Raw genomic sequence first — 8,281 nt, 5'->3', positions numbered from 1 at the left:
CACTTCTTTACCACTTCTAAGGGTGATGGCACTAACATTACCCCTCGGATTGGCAACTGGTTGTGAAGGAAGCTGCCCCGAACCTTGACTCCTTAGCTCATTTATGTTGGAAGCTAGCTGCCCAATTTTTGTCTCCAAATTCTCAATGGTAGTCTCTGTTCTCTGTTGGAATTGGAGTGTGTTGGCTGCTAGTTGCTTGACAAGATCATCCAAGCTAGGTTCCGATTTGGGTGGTGGTTGTGCGGGCTGCATAGTTTGATTTGGCCTAGGTGGGGCATGGTTGCTGGAACTTGGACCTTGAGGATGATTAAATCTTTGTGGCTGCTGAAATTGTTGCTGCTGCAAGTTGTGATTCTGGTATGGATGCTGCTAGAATGACTGATTTGAAGACCCTCCATATCTGAAATTTGGGTGATCCCTCCATCCAGGATTATATGTGGCTGAGTATGGATCATACTTATGTTGTGGCTGATGATGTATGTTGCTGGAATGGTCTACCAGGAAAGATTCCAGCACATGACTCTGTGTTTTCTTGCAGCTGGTGGCATTGGTCAGTGGCATGTGAAGGTAAGGAGCAAATTCCACATACCTGCTGAGGTTGCTTTCTCTCTAATGCCAACTGCCTGACCATGGAAGCCAACTCCTCCAACTTGTTCTCTATTCTTTGCTGGTCATTGGTTGCTGCAGCACTAATTTCATTGATGCCTCTTATAGAAGTGTTCATTCTTGTGTCGAATTGCTGTGCATTTTGGGTTATTTTGGATATCAGCTCCTGGGCAGCAGTTGGGGTCTTTTCAGATAGTGCTCCTCCACTTGCAGCATCCACAAGATATCTGTCCATTGGTATTAATCCTTCATAGAAGTATTGGACTAGAAGCTGGTCGCTTATCTGATGGTGTGGACAGTTGGAACACAATTTCTTAAACCGCTCCCAGTATTCATGCAATGTTTCTCCACCTTGCTGTCGGATGCCACAAATCTCCTTCCTTATGGCTGCTGTTCTGGAGGCTGGGAAGAATTTTTCCAGAAATACTCTCTTCAACCCATCCCAACTTGTGATGGCGGTAGGTGGCAAGTAGTAGAGCCAATCCTTGGCGGCCCCATCTAAGGAAAATGGGAAGGCCCTCAGCTTGATTTGCTCTTCATCTACATGTTGTGGCCGCATGGTGGAGCAAACAACATGGAACTCTTTCAGGTGTTTATGTGGATCTTCTCCTGCAAGACCATGGAACTTAGGCAACAAATGAATTAGTCCAGACTTAAGTTCGAAGTTGGCATTTAGCTGGGGGTATTAAATGCATAAAGGCTAGTAATGCACATCAGGTGCAGCCAGCTCTCTAATAGTTCTACCATCTAAATGACCACAGTTTCCATTGTTGCCATTATTTCCATTAAGCCCATTATGACCATTACCAATTCCATTTCCATTGTTTACATTATCAGCCATGTTGATATGTTCTGGAATAGGCTTAGATGGTATATGACAGTCAACAACAGTAGTAGAAGCCTTGAATCTAAGTTCTGCCCTTTGCTTTCTAAGGGTTAATTCAATCTCAGGATCCAAATCAATTAATTTTCCCTTAGAGGACCTGGTCATGCACTAAAGATCAGCACAAAAACAGCACATAAAATGGCCTATGCATACCAAAAACTCAAAAACACAAAACATATCAATCAAGAAGCCCTTAGATGATTTTTTTATGCAGTTTTTCACAAAATTTCAAAACAAAAACATTTAGGGACCTAAAAACACTAAAAACCACACAAAATTAGCCACTGAAAAACACAAAATGGTCCTAAAAGTGGTCTAAACGTTGGAATTTGGCCAAAAACCACCCTCCTCATCACGTTGCTGTGACTATTTATCTTCACACCCCCATTCCTTTGGACACCAAAAATCAGGGCATTCCGAGATAGCAAAGAAACAGAAAGATTGAACAAAGAAATAAAAGAACAGCAAAGAAACAAAAGAACAAAACAGAAAGAAAACAAAAGAAAGAAAGCAATAAAGAATGAAAGAGAATAGAAAAGAAACAAAAGAACATAAAAACAAATCTTGTTATGGCAGAAATAGTTTTGACAGTTCCCTGGCAACGGCGCCAAAATCTAGTCAGGCTGTCGAACACCGATAGATTAGATGAATAATGATTTGGATTTGCAGCAAGGGCACAACCCAAAGTCGTCTCCCAATGAACCTCAAACGGATCTGTCAAAACAGGACTAAACGGGGGGGGGGTTGTTTTTTGATGAAAAATAGGAAACAAAATAAACGAGAACACAGTAAACCGAGATGCAACCAGTTGCAACCTTTCCTCCCTACCCGGGTATCATCATCCACCATATAAAGAACCTATTTGTCTTTAATCCCCAGATCTAAAAAAAATGCTTGACAATCGCCGAAGACTAAATCGAAACAAATATAAAAATTACAGAAGATCTTCTTAATTAATATACAAGTTTCAATTTCTTTTAGCACACAGATCTGAAACCGACATGAACAATCGCCCACTAAGTTTATGCTGTTTCTTGCAAACCAATACCCTAATCGAGCCTATTAGTCAAATCTGCCCAAGCATCATGCATGCATTTATACGATCGCATAAAATACATACACACTTGAGAAGAAGCAAAGAAACAAAACCATAAGATTAAAGATGGAAACAGATATACAAAAACGTCTAGAGATTCAAACCGGATAAGGAGTATGGCATGCAACCGGTTACAAAATCCTTAGCCTTCCATCTTGACAAGAACAATGGAGAAAAGGATAATCGACTACTGTTCATGCGAGAAAATTATTAATCTCCCCTAATGGCCTCTTAATGTGCTTAAATAGAGCTTAGGGAGGAAACCCTAGGTTACCGAAACTTCATAGCTGATTTCGAATAAGATAACGTGCGTTCTGGGCTTCGGCCCCTTCATAAAAATTGTAGATCAGGAAGAGTAGATGAATTTTGGATTTTTAATCACTTGATTTGAATATCGGACGCCCAAGTTATGGCCTTTTAAAGATTCAGCGTCTGTGCAGCTCTCCTAATTTAACCCAGCTATCTGGTCCCGACTTTGAAGTGATGTTTAGAGGCCCAAACGAACTCTGATTTGGACAAACCATACCATTACAGAAAGCCTAAGAAGTCCTCTACAATATCTTTGAAGACATCATTCACGTTCTAGGATTATAAATTGGCCAAACATTTGAAAGAATCACAGAAGGTCAAATCTGTCAACTTCTTTGTCTCCAATCTCCTTGTTTCCTTTCTTGCCATCAAAATTCCTCTTGACCCAGGAAGCCCAAATCTGTCCAAAATAAAATAAAATAGTGTGAAGCTCAATTCCTATAAAATAAAATAAAACAAAATCAAGATGAATAAAATGACACAACTAACGTGCAAAAAGACTAAATACGAGGGCTAAATAATATGAAAATATGCGCTCTATCATTCACCATCATTTTGTTACCCTGACAACAACAGCATTACCACCATGCTTCAACCCTTACGGAATTTTAGTTCTGGCCCAGGCATAACCTACGGCATACCCCAAGTCTTCGGCATCTAATCGTCTCCACTACAGACGAGTTACTCCACGTAAAGGGCTGCAGTCCCTCCTGTGGACTAACTGTCTGTATCCAGTGGTCCTTAGGATTAGACCCATCAACGATAAGCATAAACCGTAGCGTTATTCCCATGCTAGCCCCGTTTCTTTTCCCCGGGTTTCTTTCTCAAACATCTCGAGATGCTAAACTGCCTCAACACTGCTTATTACTCGCAGCTGAGTTGCGAAACTGACCACCACTTTCGCCACCCCTATTGTGCATCTCACAGATCTTCAGTCCCTGACCACTTGCATAGTCACTGTGTTGTCCCATGCTTTAGGCGAGCCAACACTTGGTAACCATCATCGTGTCACTCCCATACACTGGCCCAACACTAGTTCCCCATCATGTTGCCCTGTGCTTCAGAGAGTCAACACCCAATCATGTGTCACTCCCATACACTGGTTCCCCATCGTGTTGCCCTGTGTTTCAGAGAGTCAACACCCACTCATTATTACCATGTTGCTCCCTTACACTGGCCCAACAACAGTTTCCTACAACATGGCTCAGGTCCCACTCTAATCTGCTGCACACCCCGTAGTGACTTTCAGTCTTCCAACCCAACCTCTGCTATCGAACCCGGTATGGCTACCCCACCACGCTCGCAGCCATTATCCTTACCAGGTGTCCTACTCGGCAACAAATCTATTGGATCGTTACCGCGTTTCTCAATTCCTCCTTAAGACTACTCTAGACGTTATATCCCTGACAGGAGATTCTCGGTCTCACTTGACCAAATTTCCTAGGGTGCTGCTTCAGATCTTTGGCATCCGACCCTCACCTGCAGTTCACTAAATTACTCAGGCCCATGGGCCACTTACCCTCACGCGAGCCAACTCATTAGTCCTCTGCCACACGGTCCACAGCATCAGATCCGTTACACCGAGCCTTACACCCATAACATCAAAGCTATTTAAAGCCTTCTCGAGCTATTATGGTTCCACCACCATTTAACCAAAGTCATCTTACTTGGTTACCCTTGCCTTGACAACCTCAAGCTCACACCATGAGCCTCACTCCTCAGGACTCTACATCTCTTACAACTTAAGAGACTCTCAAACCACTTCACATCTTGAGGCCTCATGATCTTACCCCACAAGATCATATCTCTTGGCTCTCATTCAACATGTGAAAGCTCCAACGTTCCATGACAATGGATCCAAACCCATCATGACTCATTTCGCCACCTAGCTCATCCTAGAGCTTGATTATCAATGATCTCTCAATCCACGATTGACATGCTGAGCCTACCTCAAGCTCTAGTACCCATAACCATAGAATACCCACCATTACCCTCCGGGTAAATTGAGACCTCTTGTCTCTCCTTGCACACTCATGAACACATTCAGTCACTACGCCCGGCCTGGCCTTCCCGCATGCCTCGCTCAGGCTTCCTTTACTTAGAATTAAAATTCCCAGGCTTTCACATTGCTCACCATACCCCTGCCCACTTGGCATCCAAAGTTGGCATTTCTTATGCGCGTATAACCCACGGATGCCCTGTTGCCACAATTCATTACCCTTGGCCCACACACCACTCACACCCTTTATTGGGTGACCTCCGCATCTCCTATTAAGGGTCTCGTGACCTTAGGCATCATCCCGACCCCAGGCATCATAATGAGGGTCTATTCACCTCTCATCTCCCGACCTTAAGCGTCATGCCTGACCCCAAGTGTCAGTGAGAGTTTAGATTAACCCCTCATCCATCATTCACATGAACGGTTACTTGGCCTTTCACAACTAGGACTTCCAACCCCATGGCTCTCACATGCATATCTACTCATGCCCAACTCCTTTATCCCAAATCTGGATTCCCCTGGATTTCAGCTCGACTCACTTGGGATTTCCATCTCACACAAACACCCGCTAGGTTTCATTTGCCACACACCTATCCTTTCTTAGGATAAATCTCGTTTCATCATGAAACCAACTAGGGTCCACTCATACCCTAGGCACCTCCCCTTCGAGATCGCCATAGCGATACAATCACATGGCACCATATGCATCCCTCATGCACAACGCACACCCGACTCCCCTTGGAATCTTTCTACGAACTACCAACGTCATGCCTACCCTGGCCATGACAAGCATATGCCTCACATGCTCGCTTCACCTAGAGTCTATCTACGAGCACTTTAGCTTACTCCATTCCCAGAGCTCGTCACACAACCTGTTGACGACTTCTTTCGTTGGGCTTCAAGCTAATTTCAACCTTAGCTCACCCTAGTTCAAGCACACAACCCTTAGCACACCACCTCTACGGGAACCACTCTATTCCCTCACACGGGCTTGCCCATCTCCCCCAACATAGGGGTGCTCTGCTAATCCCTTCCCAGATTAGATATACCTCGAGCCCTCCAGGCCCTTTCATGACTCCTATCATGATTTGGTTTCATGTCCCCACACGAGCCTCAATACCTCAATCATAAGGAACTCTCATCCTTAGAATGCCTCATATACCCCCCAATTTCTACATTCGGGTTCTCGATACCAATACCCACACTTGGGCATTTGACTCTTCTTTGCTCGACCCGTATATCTCTTACGGTATATCATCTCAACCCATGATATTTTCCTATTCCTATAGCAGGAATATTCGAGCACTCCATTCATATTGCCACAAGCTTCAATGCCCAGACCCAACTCCTAGGGTCCTCAGGTCACCTGTGGTCCTACTGCTAAGGTCTTCATATCAGCCTCCGACCACATTTTTCCAAGAATCTTCCACTTGATGCTCTAACCATCGCTCTGATACCAAACTGTAACGCCCCGCTCCCACGTACGGGTGTTACTCGTGAACAATTACCCGAATTGTCCACCTGTCCGGCCTTTGGTGAAGGGTGGACCATGTTTCAAGAAGAAACGACCTAGGTGGGAACTAGGCTCGTCCTTCCCTTCCCTGAACCTCAGGATTTACTAGCAGAATTGGGCTTTAACCACACTGCATTGGCTATAAAGAAAATCTCATGAAGACGCCCAATCGCCATTTTATTTTTTATTTATTTTAAATTCTTCTTCCATCCAAGAATTTTACCGGGCTCCATAAATTTCACCATTTCAATCAACCCATTTATTTTACCAAATTTGGAGGAAAAACTGATAATTTTCAATTTTTCAAAAATTCGGCATTATTGTCCAAAATGCCCGAAAAATCCCTTTATTTTGAAAATTCCTCCAGGGCCCAAAATCAACTTAGAAATGCTCCAAAATCCCCCAATTTTCAGAATTTTTAAAAAAATTTGGCTGGCAGAGCCCACGGCGGGCCCTAGGGCCGGCGTGGGACCCTGCTGGGTGCTGGCCGCGCGAGCGCTTGAGCGGACGGCCGCGCAAGCGCGTGCGCGCCCTCGCGCGAGGCTGCTGCCCCCTGCTGCTGCAACTACTGCATCTTCACTTCTTTCTTTCTTTTTTTCCTTGGGCTTTAAAACCTATATTTTCCAGAAATTAAAATTAATAAATATGCTTCACATTCCTTCCATTTTTACCTCTATTTTTCCAAAATTAAGATTTAAACCACCTCTTTGAATATTACACAACGTACATCAAAATTTCCTTCCATTTCACACATGAGCCTTACACATCCTATTGTTGCTCACATAACAACCTCCAAGTATAAATACCACACATGATTAAATACAACAAATGGGCTTTCCTAGCCATAAGGTCACAAATAAAATAAGCACATGCCTAGGCTTCTTTAAGCCATAATTTACAACAAACAAAGAAATATACACCAAGAGCTTCCCACCACAAGCTTGCAACTGTCCCTTTTCTCTTTGACATAAAACAACCTACAAGGGGAGGGTAAAACCTCATGAGCCACAAAGCTCAGTAAGGGTGCATATGTAAAGTAAATACAAGCATAACAAGTCTATATAATGGCAAATGCATGCAAGCATGGTTAGGTTATTCCATCCTCACAACCCAATATGGTTTGAGGCATCAACCTACCACTTCTTTCCCACCCCCATGGCCATAGGTCTCATGTACAAGTAAAGCATGCAAAGAGATACATAAAAATTTGAGTAACCTACTTACAATGCAATGCAAGGCCTTCTCCACATGGGGCCATCCCTTACCGCATTATCTTTCCTTGAAGCTTCAAGCCTTAGCCTTCAAGACTCTTGAAAGAACTAGCATCCTCCATTTCCTTCTTCTTTTCATCTCCATTCTTTTCTTCCTTCTTTATTTCTTTCTTTAAATGGCCAAAGGAAGAGAAGACTCCCTTACATGCCATTTTATACTAGTTCTCCATATTTCAAGAATGCATCCTAGCCATTCACTAAAGGCACAATCCATGTGCTTAAGGGAAAACTAAATCTCAACCATCCATTTTAATAAATAAGACTTCTCTCTTGGAGAAAACACAAGAAGCACAATCCATGTACTCCATTCTTTTAAAATTCAAGCCTTTGAATTTTCAAGAATCATCCACTACCCTTGGATCAAGTCCCATAAATAGATTTCTTTTCTATTTATTTAATTTGGACTAATTTCAAGACAAGGCTTGAAAGACATAATTACATTCTTTTTCATTTAAATAAATCCCAGAATTTTCCAAAGCATTAATGGGTGACCATTTTCCCATTTTCCTTTTGCATTTATTTAAATCTCATATTTTTCGAGGCATTAATGGTGACCATTTACCATTTTATTTTGGATTTACTTTAATCCATATAATCATGC

At 42.9% G+C, this 8,281-nt stretch overlaps 1 non-coding gene across 1 annotated transcript; it reads left to right on the top strand.

Annotated features, from left to right (window-relative positions):
- Positions 1–887: 887 nt before the first annotated feature.
- On the top strand, positions 888–994 carry LOC127810740 (small nucleolar RNA R71). The gene has a single exon (XR_008025550.1). It is a non-coding gene; the product is annotated as a small nucleolar RNA R71 (small nucleolar RNA).
- Positions 995–8,281: the final 7,287 nt, after the last annotated feature.

The sequence above is a fragment of the Diospyros lotus genome, chromosome 9, assembly GCF_014633365.1.
Source record: "Diospyros lotus cultivar Yz01 chromosome 9, ASM1463336v1, whole genome shotgun sequence".
NCBI lineage: Eukaryota > Viridiplantae > Streptophyta > Magnoliopsida > Ericales > Ebenaceae > Diospyros > Diospyros lotus.
This window is presented reverse-complemented; position numbering and strand designations above follow the sequence as displayed.